Genomic DNA, 17838 nt, shown 5'->3' with positions numbered 1-17838 from the left:
CAGGCTACCAACTTGAAATGACAAGCAGTTCGAACTTGTTGTCACATCAGGTGCGCACTGCGCTGTCGCAGGGAGGCGTATATCGCTTTATATTAAATCATCAGCATCTTATTCCGTCAGGCGAGACATTGTCATTACGTCAGACTTATGTGAAAATTTGTTTATTGAAATTCAACCTGATATTAACCCGAAAGGCTGCCTATGACACATGACTATTAAAATAAACGCTGATAGGTGTCATATATGGGTCACCGCTTAACAAAACAGAAATGTTTTTGCAAGAACTTGGAAAGATACTTGAGACCTGCAATGAGCCTATAACACTCATGTCATGTTATTGGGCGATATATCAATATTGACGTCACCCTGAACGACTGCACTAATTGTACTGATTTTCGTACTGATATAGTCGCTCGCGAAAGCCGGTTGCAATTAATAACATCTGCCACTCGTATAACTAGCTCGCGACAAAGTATGCTTCACCACATTATGACTAGTCAACTATAACCAATGCTTATAACAGGCACCATCTCATGTGACATTACTGATCATTTATTTGCCAGTTGTTGCAATATCTCATCCGATTAATCAAACAACAAAATTTAAAGTCACACACGTAACTTAAATGAAGGTTTTCCACTTTTTAGCACGCGAAAACTGGCAAGAGATGTATTCTGCAGGATCTAGCTGAGGATAAACATAATCCGTTTATAAACATTTTTTGACGTCCCATGACGGTTGGAGAGATGGCTATCACGGTTACGAGAAGTAATTACAAACGCAAACCATGTATAACTACAGGCTTTTAGAGCTCCAATAATAACAAGAAGAAAATGCATAAAAAGTTAACGCGACAATCGCATAACGCTAACCTAGAAGCCAAGCATAACACTTACAACAACCACCTTATTAGACTTTTAGAAATTTCGAAACCTAAGTAGCTTACCCGTAGATCACCCATATAGCGCACCCCCATATGTGAGCTATGGTGTGAGCTATGCGGGTGAGCTATGGGGGGTGCTATGGATGAATGTTTGATTCAGTCGAAACCTCAGCAGTCATGCAGGCATTACGGAATCAGGGTCTAGACGAGCCGTATTCAAAAATACTGAAAGATATCTATAGCGGCTCCAGAGCCACCGTAGTCCTCCATAAAGAAAGCAACAAAATCCCAATAAAGAAAGGCATCAGGCAGGGAGATATGATCTCTCCAACGCTATTCACAGCGTGCTTACAGGAGGTATTCAGAGACCTGGATTGGGAAGAATTGGGGATAAGAGTTAATGGAGAATACCTTAGTAACTTGCGATTCGCTGATGATATTTCCTTGCTTAGTAACTCAGGGGACCAATTGCAATTCATGCTCACTGACCTGAAGAGGCAAAGCAGAAGGGTGGGTCGAAAAATTAATCTGCAGCAAACTAAAGTAATGTTTAACAGTCTCGGAAGAGAACAGCAGTTTACGATAGGTAGCGAGGCACTGGAAGTGGTAAGGGAATACATCTACTTAGGGCAGGTAGTGACCGCGAATCCGGATCATGAGACTGAAATAATCAGAAGAATAATAATGGGCTGGGGTGCGTTTGGCAGGCATTCTCAGATCATGAACAGCAGGTTGACATTATCCCTCAAGAGAAAAATGTATAACAGCTGTGTCTTACCAGTACTCACGTACGGGGCAGAAACCTGGTGGCTTACGAAAAGGGTTCTACTTAAAGGGACCCTGGAACGATTTTGACGATTTTCTACAAACGTACTGGGTCGTTAGAGTAGGTCCTTCTGATCATTAATTGACACATTTAAGTGCTTTGCGTAAAGCGTGCAATTTATTATAAGGTTTTAAAAATGCACATCGCTGCCGATCGCAGCACACTGCTCGGCGTAATTTTAAGCCGCCCCTACCCATATGACGGAAATCACCCATATGACGTCAGTGGGGCGAGCTATCCGATTGGCTGACCAGGGCGCGTGATCGACAATTTTTCCAACTTTATGGTAAACGAATGATGATCCTAATAGTTGGAATGTTAGTTATTTTGTTTTTATAAAAAGAAAGTAACATAAAGAGAATGCACAAGAACAATTTTTCGGTACACTTAAGCACTTCCGGCACACAGCAAGTGTCGTCTGCTTGTGTTACAGCGTGCTCCGTCTTTGACGGGAGCTCCGCCGTCAGTCTCGGTCTGTCTTTTCGCGAGCGCTATGATTCAACTTTGTTGCGTTGTGGACTGCAAACGTAGTGACTGACAATATGTCAAGCTGCGACATCGTGTCCCTCTGCAAGCCAATAGACGAGCGGACTGACAGCAGCGCGTCGGACTTCCGCTATCCAATCGGTGCCAGTATTTGCGCGATTGCGGCCGTCACTTTACACCGGAAGATAACTAACGCAATAGCGTTTCGCGAGTCCGGCATTAGGGTAAACGCAAGCGCAAGGCGACAAGGCCTTTCCGTGTCCCCATACATGTCGTTTCAGGGGATGAACAGAAGCGCAAATGTGAATGGTCTTCACGGTACAGCCACCTGGGGGCATAGACCTCAACCACACACAGTAGCAGTAACAAAATGTATTCTTCTTTGCTGCTGGTGTAAATTTTTCGCAAGAGTGTAATCGTTAACACGTTTTTGTAAATGCTTAAAATGTTTTACACTTGGTTAGAGCAATATTAGCTCTTTCTTTGGCTGATTAAGCTCTGCACCAACGGGTGGCTGGACCATGGAGAACGATCAAGCAGTTCACGTGCGTCTACGCTAAGGTTCCTTTATCAACTTGAGTTTATGCCTCCACCGTTCCGTCGGAACGTTCAGCTAGTGTGTGATTACCGGAATACCAGACACGTTCGGCGCTACGCCAGAATGCTCGCAACGCAAGCTGCTTCGATAGCTCTCACTTGGGGTCGACGGCCAAGCGGCTAGCGGAGAGGTTTCGCGTGGGCGGGGGCGGGCTCCAAAACAACCAAACAACCGGAAGTGGACGATGTGACGTCGCATCATGACGCAGAACCAGTGAAGGCGGAGCTTAGCCCCGATCGCTCGGCGAACGACTTGACGAGGCCAAGCATGGCCAGGGAGGAGGGTAACGTGTAATCGCTTGTAGCTCCATTAATACGTAACGCTTCACTTAAATTGTCGTGCGAATGTTCTACTTAACCTACGCGTCTACAAAATTTGTCCGAACTGTTTCAGGGACCCTTTAAATTGAGGACGACGCAACGAGCTATAGAAAGAAGGATGATGGGTGTAACGTTAAAGGATGAGAAAAGAGCAGATTGGGTGAGGGAACAAACGCGAGTTAATGACATCTTAGTTTAAATCAAGAAAAAGAAATGGGCATGGGCAGGACATTTTATGAGGAGGGAAGATAACCGATGGTCATTAAGGGTCACGGATTAGATTCCAAGGGAAGGGAAGCGTAGCAGGGGGCGGCAGAAAGTTAGATGGGCGGATGAGATTAAGAAGTTTGCAGGGACAACATGGCGACAATTAGCACATGACCGGGGTAGTTGCAGAAGTATGGGAGAGGCCTTTGCCCTGCAGTGGGCGTAACCAGGATGATGATGAAAGAGATGGTGGTGATGATGATGATTATGATGGTGCTTGATGTAGTCCCCATGGGGGTGCACTCATAGCGCACCCCCATAGCTCACCCCTAGCCTCCTATTCGCGCAACGACCGCTGGCTCTTTGGTCGTCCCAGATGTCATCAAGGCAGATCACCAGCTATGGAACTCCTCTTTGTGTCACGGTGCTTCACTGCACACACAGCCATCCCTTCCTTCCTCTTTTATTCTTTCTTTTCAACCTTTTCCTCACCCCCAGTGTAGGGTAGCCATACGGACGCTCGTCAGGTTGACCTACCAGCCTTTCCTCTCATTGCTATCTATAACTCAAAACATAAATACTTCAATTCAGAATTAACGCAAGCAAATAACGATAGCAAGGCAACGTGGGAAGTTTTTGATGAAGCCCTCAAATAAAAAAAAAAAAACAGAAAAACGACGGATAACAGTGTGCCACGAATTCTCAATGACATTACCTTTACAACTAATAGCATTGCTACATTCAATGCTTTTAATGACCACCTTGCTAATAATTTGCTACAACACGTGTACTTTCCTTTCTGGAGCGAAAAATCTGAGTTCCTTTTTCCTTCACCTGCAACCTACGATGAAATTTAGAAAAAATAATTATTGGATGGAAAACCGCGCAGTCAATAGGTGACGACGGCATGTTAGTAGAACTTATAAAGAGCTTCTCTACACTTTTTGCTCCACCCTTAGCGCACGTTATCAATGATAGCTTTGAAACTGGCAGGTTTCCTTCGAAATTAAAGGTCGCCAAAATTATTCCAGTCTTTAAAGATGTAACAAGATGAAAGCCTCGAATTACCGACCGATTGCCATTCTGACAGCATTCGTCAAAGTTCCCAAGAGGAACTGTTTCGTAGGCTCAATAATTTCTTTTCTTTAGATACATAGGTTATACACGTCTGAGAAATACGGATATAGGACGACAAAATCATCAGACCATGTCCTACTTAATATTGCTGGAAAAACTAAATTAAATAAAAATAGTAACTTACAAATGTATTTACGTTGACCCCAGGAAGGCGTTCAATATGCTTAACCATGGCATATTGCTAACCAAATTAGCACATTCTGGATTACGTCGGAGTAAATGATGTGTCACCATCACGATGAACAATGAATAGTGTTATTCCTCAAGGATAAATGCTAGGGCCATTCTTGTTCTTAACTTACATTAATGATCTGCCGTCCGTCCCATCTGAAGAATGTACCCTTTACGTAGGAGATACTAACATATTTATAACAACTAGAAACGAAAATGAACTACGCGACGAATCAACAGCAACCCTAAAAAGATTATTATTCTGACTTCATGCGAATAAATTTCTCGCTAACGGCCGCGAAAAGTAACTATGTCATATTTGCCCCTAAAACACTCTTTTTTATTTATTTTACGTCTAATGACTCGTTTGCAATAAAACACACCATTAGAAAGAGTCCGTACAAAATTTCTCGGTGTCCACTTGAACGCGCAGCTCTCATGGCACACAGATAGTCAGGAAACAATACTTAAGATTTACAAGAAAATACCTAATCTTTACAGGTTACGTTACAGTTTTTCGATAAATACATTGTTGCCAATATATTATTCTCTCAGACATTCGCACATTACATATGCTACAGCAATTTAGGGATTAACCTACCTGACTGCGCTGAAACTTTCAAAGTAGCACAGAACTCACCACTACGTGCGCTTCTTTTTATACAAAAACAGACTTAGTTTCAGGTGCTAACGGCCTACTTAACACGCGACCCATAACAATTCGAATCAATTATATAGTTTTACTACTTGCCCACAGACTTTTACGCAATGATGTTCTACGCCCGTCAATAATGTTAACATATCAAAAACCCACATGTTCACTAGGTTATACCTCAACCGTACCATTATGCATACCCTACATAAGGGTTAAATATGGATTATATTCATTTTCTTATATTGCCGCGAAACCGTGCAATACTTTAGCGTATGGCGTCACATCTTCCACATCATTTTATTTATATGAGCAACTTGTTCGCGTTAATCTACTTAATTTACTACAGTAACCACGTTATCGAAAAAAGGACGTCCTGCAGGTATTTGTAACAAAGCTATTGTAATATTTGTTTTTTGTTTGCCTTCTAATTCGCATGTAATGATCGACGTATGTTAAAAAACTGACCCCTAGTACAACCCTCGAAAGGGTTCTGAGGTCCCGCCTGTATAAAGATAACATGTGTATAATATACGTATAAGAAACAATAAAGATTCTTTGACTGATTTTTTGTTTGATTTATTGATTATGATAGGAAACAAAGAAAAAAAGAACCTTCCAGTAATTAATTCTCCCCAGTCCCACAAGGTATGCGACAATGACCTATTATATGTTTGATTGCTTCGGTGCTGTTCGTCATGGTGCAGCATTTGTAAGGGACGAACCGACACAGCGCACTTCTCACTCAATTCGAGTTCAATGATGGAGGCTCTCAATAGAAATTGTCTGACGTAGTTCTTCGTTGTACACGTTTAAGCAATAATTTATGAGACTAGTTACGCAGACTGGGCTTGACGAGCCAACCACTCGAGTTAGTTTATCTGCTCACAGTGAGACGAATTTTGTTCCCCTCTGCACACAGCTGTGGGAAAGGAGCGTATAAATTCTATAGAAGTGAATATGTGGGCAAATTAACACACGAATCGTATGCTAGGTAGATTAATGCGAATCAAAAATTAATAGACATATAACACGAGAACGCAACGACTGTATCCAAAGCTTTATTTACCTTCTCAGAAAGAAATTTTCAGATGTCGGGAACCCAAAGTCTTCAAAAAAAAAAAAAAAAAAAACTGCATTACGCAATTCAAGAAGTTATTTAGGCAAACGTGCCTCCTTACTCTTATGAATACAACCAGTCGATCAGAGTTGTGGATTGGGCTTGTAGGTGCGTCATCATGAAGGCTTTATCTATAATTCACGGACGAACATGCAGCACAAGACACACACACACACAGCGCCAACTTCCGGCGACGATTTATTTCCTGGAAATAACAACACTTATAGTTCTCGCGCTTTACGCCACAGAGCGCGTGCCCATCCCCAGTCCACAAGAAAGATCGTAAAACAGACCCGACAGTCACTATTATCGCGAACGTATGCGTAGAAAATGCACTTCTTTCTTTGATAGTGCCAGCGACGTCTTGCTTGCTCATGTATCGCCGTAAGTCTCAAATATTGGAAGCCCTTCCTTATCTCTCTCTCTTGCTATATTCCAGTCCCCCAGGTGTTCCCCAGGTGAACGGTGCACGCGCGCACAGAGAGAGAGAGAGAGAGAGAGAGAGAGATATCATTATAGACAAGGGAAGACCGCATAAACCAGAAGCAGAGGGCGCCGATTTCCAACTGCTTTATTAGCATAGGACACACATACTTACATAGGACACACATACTCGTACATAGGCACACGTTGTACACGATGAAATAGAGAAAACAATAGAACAGACCAAACGCTTGCGTAGAAAATTATCTTCTTTGCCAAGTAAGGAAACCTTGCGCCTAACGAGCTTTGCTTTATCTATTACGCAAGGCAAAACTAGCCCTAAATTTCGCTTCACGTCCTGGGCTCACCCCGCCCTCTTCGCAGAGAGAGAGAAATAATTTATTACAAAGGCAGAGAAATCGGCTTGAGCTAGCATGCTCTGGCCTGCTGCTATGCGGAGGGAAAGAAGGAAAGGGCACGCCTTCCAGGGAACCGTGGTAATACATGGCATGTTGGAGCCGTGCTGTAGCCACACGGGACCGGACTTGGCTCGAAATAAATCGTTTTCTGACTTTCTCACCCAAACAATTTTATCCGATTGGTATATAGGATTAGGAAATCGTGTCTGCGAGTCCAAATATAAGAAATTCATTTTTTACAAGCCAGCTTCATAAGCTCCTGCATAAATATAGACACGAGGTCGATGACAACTTCACGTATATAATTAGCATTTATTATTAATGGGAACGCTAGGCCTACGAAACAGCGGTCCCTGCTTAGTCAGTGCTCGCACTCGAGACACGTCCACTCGTTGTAGCAGTCACTGTCGAGGTGGCACACGGAAGTGCGAAAATTTGAGACCAGTGCTTGTCGACTGTGCGTGAAGGGCTTCCGTTGACGAGGAGAAAATCGAGCCAAAAAGAAAGAAAGAAAGAAGGGCATTTATGTTCGCAAGACTGGTTGGGTGCTCCACATACAAATAAAGCCGTAGTCAGCGCTATTCTCGTCCAGCAGAGTGGCGCAGTGGAAGCGTGCTGGGCCCATAACCCAGAGGTCCGTGGATCGAAACCACGCTCTGCTACATCTTTTTTTTTTATGTGCAAAAATTATTTTTTATTCGTGTCTTTTTCTAAACCAGAACGTTTTACTTCCACCGCTGTAAAACACGTATGCATGTGCGCAGATAGCAAAAAAAAAAAAAGTTTAAGAAAATATAAATAAATAAATAAAAATAAATAACACTAAAATAAAAACATAAAGACGTTTTCGCTAACCCAACGTTACTTTCAATACCGCTTTCGTTGGTTGTTTATACTTTTGGGACCTCTTGGTTATTTAGCCCTAGAAATGCCTATCATTGGTAGTACTTTATTTGGGACGCAACTACCTTGTAGGCCTAGTAAGATCTCTAGTAGGATTAACCTCTGTTCTTATTTTTTGCAGGCCTAGTTCACCGCGCGGCTAATTACGCGCTCGACGCAGAGACGCGAAGCACAGCTGCACGTAATCACGGTTTCACCGTGAACCGACAACCGGTGAAACCGTGATAACGTGCAGCTGTACTTCGCGTCTGTGTGCGGAGTGCATATTTAGCCGCACGGTGAACTAGGCCTGTAACTTATGGGACGCAAAACAGCTCCCGTGGCAATTTCGCGAAACTCTCCGTGTCCTCTTACTTCAAGTCGTCGTAGTCCTTCTTGCTGATAGGTTTTATTGCTCATTCAGAATTACTGTTCAGGAAAAGACCTCATTTCTGATTCTCTTTGATGTAAAATGATGTGAAATCTACATCCTTCTAAATTTGCACCCTTATAGTATATCTCTGAAATCCATCCGACTTGGACAATTCCCCTGAGTGGGTAGGCATGCCGCTGCCTTTAATGTTGTCACCATCATCATCGTATTCCTTAGACTGTTGTAATTATTCGAATTTCCTTAGTTTCCTCTTATTTACATCATCGCTTCCAAATATGGGTACCTTGATTCGCAATTGCCTTCCCGACATTAATAATAATAATAATAATAATAATAATAATAATAATAATAATAATAATAATAATAATAATAATAATAATAATAATAATATTATTATTATTATTATTATTATTATTATTATTATTATAGCTGTCCACGTCTCCTGTCTTCGCATAGTTTCTCTCTCCTTCTGTATGCGTATTCCATCGGGGAGCCGCCATTCCGTGTCTTTGGTGTAGTCCTCCTTAATATGTAGCTGTTTATGCAGTTGTTCTTTGGTTTTGGTTTTCTTTTACTTATTTTATCCCTAAGTTTTTGTTGTAGTTGTCTTGCATTTCTCTCTCTCTCTCTCTCTTTGTTGTTCTTTGCACCAGCACTCAGAGCTCAGTGTTGTTCTTGGGTACAAAAATAAGTTACTGATTGATTGACTGATTGTTGTTCAGGACGCTTTCAGCATTTTTAAATTGTTCTTCTTGCCACCCTCTTCTAGCCGACTGCAGTGAGCAAATGTCGCAGGTGAGTAAGAACCTGCGCGAGGTCTGACCACTTGCGTACATGCAGACTCCTCAAATACTGTAACTTACCACTCCAGCTATGAGGGATTGTCCAAGAAGTCCATGGTTATGGGATAAAAAGGGAAGAAGAAAGAATGAAAATGCTAAGCAAGATGGGAGAAAGAAAGTGGAAGTAGATGAAATAATGATAGCGACGTAGTACTTATAAAACAGATAAACCGTTAATTATAATTATTTTTTTTCGCAATTGAGAAGAGACAAGCGACCATTTTATTTGACCTCGCCAATGTTTCACCGCGTTCCACAATATGTTTTTATTTCTGGAACTTCCCCTCCGTCATCTTGGGATTTCCAGGATGTTTACCGTAGTATTTTAATGCGAAAAGAAAACCATTGCGAAGAAAAGAAAGAAATCGTAAGGACCCCGTTCTTTCTTCGCTTTGCGGTCCTTGATCATGAACGACAGCTCACTTTTTCCAAAGCGATTGCTCTCCTTACTTTCCACCTCGGAGGTGCGCCAGCCCCAACTAGCGCTTTCTTTATTTCTTTTTTTTTTATAGCTAGTTTCAGACGAAGCCCGAGGGACATTCTGATTCAAAAACCTGATGCGCATTTTGATGAGCCAGGTAGGACGTTATTCTGTTTATACCGTCTGTCTATTAAGAGACACGCTGTGCACTGCGACTGTGCGTAGTCGTTTCTTTCTTCTATATTACTTTTCTTTTTGCTTTTTTTTTACTTTTCGCTGCCAATAAAGACTTACAAAAACTTTAAATACTGTCATCTTTTTTTTTTCTTTACTTTGTGACGCGTAAATTAGAGCCCGCATCCGTAACTGCGTCTGCCGTGCCGGAGCGACGATTGTACATGTGCTTAACGAGGCCACTAAGAGGCAGTATGGCCGATTTACCCAGTTCGTACCAGCACCTGCCTTGCCGCATGGCGACGTAACATTCTCTCTCACTCACTGTGACACTTTCTCACTCTAAGGCAGTGCTATAGGATCGAACGTAACATGCAGTGTCTGCATTCGCTTCTTTTTTTCCCCCGTGTTCAACATCGCAATGTTGAACGTGCACATTGCTGACCGGACGCCGTTACGTGCAAGATGCCGAATACTAAAAACTTGGCAGCCTGTCCGGGTTTGTTGCTTGGCTCTCTGGGGGCGACGGTGAACGTATAGAAAGAAAAAAAAAGAAGAGAGAAACAACGCGTTACGACGTGTTCTCGGCTTCTCTTGGTGAACGTGTGAGGCGTGCCAAGTTTGAACACTTCGGGAGCAGCCGTGCGATGAACGCACGTTTATTCCACTGAGAACGGAGCGCACTGAGAACGTCTGACACACGAAATGTGTTTTCGCGCGCTGTTTACCAGCAGTCGCCGTAGAGCTGGCGTCGCAGTATGACGATAGTACGTTACGAGGTCCTTTTATTATTATTGTCCTTTTTTAGCTGCCGCTAATTTCTGAAAAAAATGGCCTGGAGCACATAGCGCAGTTCTAACCATCGATCTAAATTGCTCGGTGAGGCGGCCATTACTTCTACTGGAAACAGAATGCTGAATTATAGAATTAACATAATCGCGCGAGTTAACTTCAAGTCGATTACATTAAGGCCCATATTTCACTCTACGAATTATAGTTGGTGAGTACGCAAGGCATATCGACTTAGAATGAACTCTGAGGATGCAACGGTGTCGAAGTGTGCGCCGTTGTTCCATTTTCTCTTTTAAGATACAACGCTGTTCCATGCATTGATGCACAAAAGTAACTGGAACGCCAATGCATTTCGTCGGACACTATGAGAATTGTCATCACGAAACTGCCGTTGTTCCGAGAATTAGTTCCAAGTGGATACGCTTGGAACAACTGGTATAATGGATAGTGGATACAACTGGTATATTGACATAACGTAACTAATGAAAGGTATAATTAGTGTAAGATTGTTAATTATTCAATTAGGCAGTTAGATTTTTTTTTCGTCGGAGTGGTGACCACTTCACTGAGTAATTTAGTTTAAGGGATAGAATCGAGCTGTCTTTCCCCGGCAATATTTAAAATATTGGTGCGACTAAGAAATAAAAAACCCCGTGTACTAAACGCACTAGTCACTAAGGGAACACCCGAACGCTGGAAAGCTGTCGTGTTGAGAAATTGCATTGTATCTGGAGAAGATGTCTGATGGCACAAAATTTTTGCTGTTGATCCCTTCGTGTTAGACAATATCCTCCATGGATAGACATACATGAATTGTTTATAAAGGGGACACCAGTAGTCGAGAAATAGCAAAGATAGGCTTCTTCAGATCGAGAGCTCCTATCTAAATGTATCGGAACGCAGACATCATTTTGGTCAGTAGCTAGTGCACTAATTTTGATAAGGTTGGTTCCATTAAAAAAAAAAGTTAAAATCTAGTGACTGCAAGAAACACGTTTCTTATTTAGGCGGTCATTCCTTTTAATCCTTCAAAATAGCAAAGAATGAAATCAAAGCTTAACTATTGAGAAACCAACTCTTTAACTCCGCGATGAAATTTGATATGCCAATTCTTTAAACTGCAGCTAATGATACACATGAAGCGTACAAAATTTATGTATTATACACCGCTTACTTGTCTAATCAATCAGACAATTACCAATTGTGTAATCACAACGTCTAATTTGTGAGTGAGACCTTTTCAATACATTCCTAAACGTTGTAACAATTTCACGCAAGCTGTAATTTCATACAACAAAATTGGCTGCTTCATATCCTCCAAAATATGCAGCTTACAGAACTGCAATGTCTGTTTCTGATGCAGAATAATAGATTTGTATGAACTTCACGCTTCCAGTTTTCTTTAAATTACTATTTTCAAGCGTCGTTAAACAAAAACTTCAGTCCCCAAATAAACATTCCGCTTACCTCCGTCCCCATAATCTAACCTTCTCTCTCGAATGCAATAGATTTCCATCAAATTGGCCCAGCGCTCTTCTCGCAAAACATTTCTGCCTTCTACATGGGGCATCGGAGCTGGCCTTGAGCTAGAAAGAAAGAGTGATTGTGAGGAGAAAGAGGCGCTTTAGCTTCACTGGCATCGTCTACAAACTACATCCTCGCCAAAACAACCTTCCCACACAACCTTCGTGTGACGGGGCGCGCCGCTGCCGATTCAACCAACAACGCACACAGCTATCCTCAGTAGCCCTGCTGACGCGGAAGTTCGGTGGTACGCGGGCTACGATTTGTGTATAGCTTGCGCCATGGCGGGCCGTGTCTGCTGAGTCGGAGGGCCGCGAATTTACGCACTCCTCCAAGAACAAGGCAACGCACTCCTCCGAGAAAACGTGTCAAACTTCGTCGTGCGATCTTCGCACTTACAAATCGTCGCGAAGCAGCGGTCCTCGCAAACGCTGGAGAAACCTTCACCGCTATAAACTGACATTCCCGAAGCGCCTGTGATCCGCAGAAATGTTATTTACATTTCCTTTCAGCTGTGTGGTTAGCGTACCGAAGATTATGTATGCTGGAAACGTAGCTTCGGTAACTGACGGACACTGGAATCACATAACGGGAACCTGGAATACTGTCTTTTATTTTATTTTATTGAGCACGCATAGGTAACGTGCTATACAGCTGCCACTGCTTTTGCGCACGTGCCACGTTCGAGCTACTGCAATGTCGTGTTGAGTACCTGATATGCATAAATCTAAACCGATAGCAACCGCCTGAAAAAGAATTATTAATCAAATCTATATCGCTTGCATGTTAACTGTACGACATGGTCTTATAATATCGAATATGCTGATGATCACGCAAAGTCAACAGACAATGAAGCCAAAGCTTCCTTAGCTTCATTGTCTGTTGGCTTTATCTGGCCATGGTTAACAAAATCGAGCCCCTCGGTTCCCATTCTTCTCTCAAATATATTGATGTTATTATAGAGAATGCGGAAAATAATAGCTGACATTTGAATGCACCTAAATGAACTTCTTGGCCAGGTCGACTAGGGTGGTTATGCCTAACTACATTATAAGTAGCACACAAGTGGATGAGAACAACTCGGGTGGACACAGGATGAACGCCGAGCTGGACGATATGTTGCACGCTGAGTTGGACACAGGTTTAGCGCTTGTCCTGCGGCTTCCTTAGTCATCCTCGCCCACTCGAGCACTGATTATGATGGATCACTTTGAACTTACTCACTTAATAATCTTTCCACACTAAATACAGTGGGACTATAATGAATATAGCACGACGAGAGAGAGAAAACATTTATTTGCACCATCGAGGTCGTTGCTCTTGAGGTCGTGTTTGTGGTGTCCAGGACTCCACTGGCCGTGGCTGCTGGACGCACTTGCTGGACAAGAGCTTTTTGTCCCGGCAGGGTATCGTCGGTCAGCTGTAGCTCCCACCGCTCAAATGACGTGCTAGGTGTCTTTAAGTGTTGAGGTTAGCCCCCGCACCCCCACGAAATGTGAAAGAGTGTAAGGCGTGTGTCGTCGCACCAGGGCAGATGTCGCGACATGTTTGTGGGTATATTTTGCTGTATCTGCGTAGGTTTGGGATTGTGTTAGTCTGAATAGGTCTGAGGAGCCACTGCCTCTTCAGTGCTAAGCTTTCTGTGAGGGGGAGGATAAATTCATCGGTTGAGTCGCTGGATCTCGAGTCGGTCGCAGTAATTGGATGGCAGGGGCACGAAGGTGGAGGGTGGGGATTGATGAGACGATTGGTATTGCCCCGCTCGGTTGATTAGCGCTCGAACTAAGGCGTTCGCCCTTTCGTTGCCCTCCAGTCCCGCGCGGCCCGGCGTCCACGTGATTTGATGGGATTCTTGCAGCCTCGGGCCTAGAATCTGAGCCACCAGCAGCGGTGTTCGTCGTTGGTAAAGTTACGGCAGGCCTGTTGCGAGTCGGTAACGACATGAACTTCACCCTGTCTTGTTGCTTTATTACTAGCGCCGCGGCTATGGTCTCAGCCGCAGCTGGCGTCTCTACCTGACGGAGGCCGCGAGGGCCAAGGAGTTGTCTCTCCCGTTCACGGCGGCTACCGCGAAGAGGCCCCCTACAGGGTACGCCGCCACGTCCATGTACGTTATGTACGGCTCGCCCATGAATTGTCGCCGCTATCTCTCGACGCGAGCCTTGCGTCATCCTTCATGGAGTTCATGAGTCATGTGCTTCGGTATGGGGTTCGCCTTTATCTTGCCTCTGACCTCGGGCGGGAGTGATCACTGCCCATTGAGGGCACGAAGCTCCGTTGCCGTTCCGGTCCAGTGGAGGATGGCTCTGCCCGCCGCCGTGTTCTGTAGTCTAGCTTTTTGCGAAGCCATAACTGCGTCCGACCGCTCAGCGAAGGTGTTGTGGGTCCCGAGGGCCGCTAACATCTCGTTTGAGGTGGTGACAGGGAAACCCAGGGCCGTTTTGTACGCGCCTCTGATGATGGCATCGACTTGTTCTTGGTCGCGTTTGTTTAGCGAGTGGTAGTGATACGGCATGCTATACGTTACTCTGCTGATCACCAGAGCGAGGACGAGGCGAAGCGTGTCCTCTTCTCGCATGCCCTTGCGGCTTCTTGTTATTTGTTTGCCAATCCGCGAGATCTGGTTGGTGGCGGAATTTAGAGTTTGGATGGTGTGGGAGGTTTTCAGGTTGCTATGTATCCAAAAACCCAGAATGCGAGTCTTATTGCTTTCCGTGATCTTCTGGCCCTCTAGATAGAGGTCCATAGGGCCGGGGGACTTGTAGATTCCTCCTCCGTGCACCCGGATCACGTCGGACTTCTCGGGCGCGCAACGCATCCCACTCGCTGCCGCAAATCTCTCCACGGCCATCGCGGCCTCCTGAAGGGTCGCCTCTTTTCGCGCTAAGGAGCCCTTGGTGGCCTAGAGCATGATGTCGTCTGCGTACAGGGCGTAACCTAGGTCGGGGATATTCCCAGCTCTTTGGTCAGCGCTAGCATCGCGACGTTGAAGAGATTCAGGGAGACTATTGCGCCTTGCGGCGTTCCTTTGTTCGGCACATCGATCGTATCCGATCAAGTCTGGACTATTCCGATGGTTGCCGTCTGGCCCGTCAGGAACGATTTGACGTAATTAAAGAAGCGCGTCCCGCAGATGATGTCGATCGGTTCCTTGAGGATGGCCTCGTGAGAGATGTTATCGAAGGCCCCTTTCAGGTCGAGTGCGAGCAGGAGGTGTTCTCCTCCCTTCAGGATGCCCTTGAAAACATCTTCCCTTAGGATTGGGAAAGCATTTTGCGAAGTACAGCTGGATCTTCAGAGGGATATTATAGGGAAATGCTGGAGCAGTTTGTAGACTAACAGATCATTATTTGGAAATATGTTTTCGTCGGTAAGCGTTAGATTACTAGGAGCGATAATGACGAAAAAACTTGGACTTATTTTAGAATCTAGGACTTATTTTACAATTTAGCGCCGACAATTCAAGGGTGACCCGTATGCAACGTACATGAATTTTTTTTTTTTGTAAAAAAAAAATCAATAGGCCCCATGAGTTCGCGACATGCTGGTGCACGTAGGTCATGGCAGTGTTTCCCGCCTTCTTTCTTCCTATGTATCTTTTCTTTTTTTGCCTGCCATGCCTCTTCTAACGGTGATATCGACATTATTGCGGTACTGTACAGCACAATCTAACTTACACTAGGGCGTAAATTAGTTCGCAGTCTAGAAGAGTAATTTAGTAACATAGCATGGCTTGGTTCTCTCTTCGTGTCCCTATAAAAGCCTGTGATTTACCTACACTTTCGTTTTTTGACTTCAAGTTTTATCCAGAAGTGTATATATATATATAACACGCCCACGATATGAGATAAAAGGAGGCCGCGGCGCTTGCTTCGTGACATTCTGACTTGTGAACAATGTTCTCCAGCAGAAACAGCGCACAAGTGGCGAACCAATAGCCCAAATGTCGTACGCTTCTGCAAAGAAAGTCGACCCCAAATTCGAAATCTAAAACCCAGTCTGATCGTCATCGCAACAACAGAAGTTCTTGTTTTCTATGCAGCATTCCTTCATTTATGCACAACCTTGTTATGGTTGAAGTACAATAAAGCGTGCCCCTTATGCCATCTGCTACAATAATACAAAAAAAGAACACTTCTACGTATAATTCCGGACGCTAAACGCGTCTGCAGTGCCTGGCCGCGAGCGTGTGTTTACTTTATGATGGAGGACTCGCCGGAATTCATGGGCGGCACCAGACAGTTCCTGAAATTCCCACACATAAACGCGTTGCTGTTCTCGTTAATTGCTATCATGCGCTGAAGCGCCTTCCAGGGCGTCCCCGCGAAGTTCTATATACACCCACAGAGAGGATAAATTCTATTGCGCCAAAGCTTGCAGCGAAAAATTAAGCGCATTCCTCGTTCACGGAAAGGCCCCTTCGTCGTCAAGCCAGACCGCAACTCAGCCGACGCTGTAACTCGTGTGTAAGTTGACGATCCAAGTGACAAGGAAAAAGCAACAACATCGAGTTCTTGCTCGTATACAGAAGATCCACTCAGCGAACGCCCTTGGAAGTGCTTGCACGCTTCTTGATGTTGCCGCAACTTTCTGCGGTGTTTATCGTGCGACAGGTGAGTGGCAGCGACAGTGCGGCAACTATAAGAGCGACGTGGTCGTCTCCTGCAGTCTACTCCCGTGCTCGCATTTTGAGCGGTTCTCTTCGCAGCGTGGACTAAACGGCAAGTGGTGTCCTCTGCTTGTAACTGTATAGTGTCGATCCGAAAGAGGGAGGGCGCGAATCGTGCAGGAAGTAGCTGGGTTGATGTTGCCACGAATGGTTCGCGTACGTCTTCTGACCTGCGGTCTACATTCTTCGTGGCTCGAGGATATCGCAGTGTCTGTACCAACGCTGATCGTGACCGTGAGGCTCCGCGAAGTGACTTCGACGCCATAAATTCATGGTGCTCGTCCTGGTGAATGCCACTTAATCACGCTAAAACTAAAGTTACGTAATTTTCTAATCGATTGCTCTCGTTTCCTACCTCATATTATTTAGATGATAGCTCCGTTGAACATACGACGTGTCACTTACAAATATATCGACATTCAGTTCTGGCTCGACATAACGGTGAACCATCACATTAACCCAACTTTGGCTTCACTTAAACGCCTAGTCGGTGTGCTTAAGCCGTAACCTTCAACAGGCATCTATGCAGTTACGTAAGATCGCGTACACTACACTTACTAGCTCGGAGACTGAAGCTGCTTCCGCTATTTGGGATCCTGATCAAACATACTTAAGAAGTCACATCGACTAGCTTCAATATCAATCTGTCCGATTTAAATTTCCAGATTATTTGCGCTACTCCCGTGTCAAATCTGTAAATCAACGGGCCAAGATGGAACTTTCATCCAGCCGCCGTGAAACCGTTCGCCGTTCACTTTTTCACATACTATACAGTTACACATGTTTAAGCGGTGACTTTTTAAACCACTCGCAACTATATTTATTCACCACCATCATTTATGTAAGTTAAACGAATCACTTGTCGCATATTGTCTTTCGCCCGTTCATTAATACCTCT

General features: G+C 44.3%; 1 non-coding gene across 1 annotated transcript; it reads left to right on the top strand.

Annotated features, from left to right (window-relative positions):
* Nucleotides 1–7832: 7832 nt before the first annotated feature.
* On the top strand, nt 7833–7904 carry TRNAM-CAU (transfer RNA methionine (anticodon CAU)). Its single transcript has one exon. It is a non-coding gene; the product is annotated as a tRNA-Met (tRNA).
* Nucleotides 7905–17838: the final 9934 nt, after the last annotated feature.

This window comes from Dermacentor andersoni, chromosome 6, assembly GCF_023375885.2.
Source record: "Dermacentor andersoni chromosome 6, qqDerAnde1_hic_scaffold, whole genome shotgun sequence".
Lineage (NCBI taxonomy): Eukaryota > Metazoa > Arthropoda > Arachnida > Ixodida > Ixodidae > Dermacentor > Dermacentor andersoni.
The sequence above is the reverse complement of the archived record's forward strand: the minus strand, read 5'-3'. Positions and strand labels throughout refer to the sequence as shown.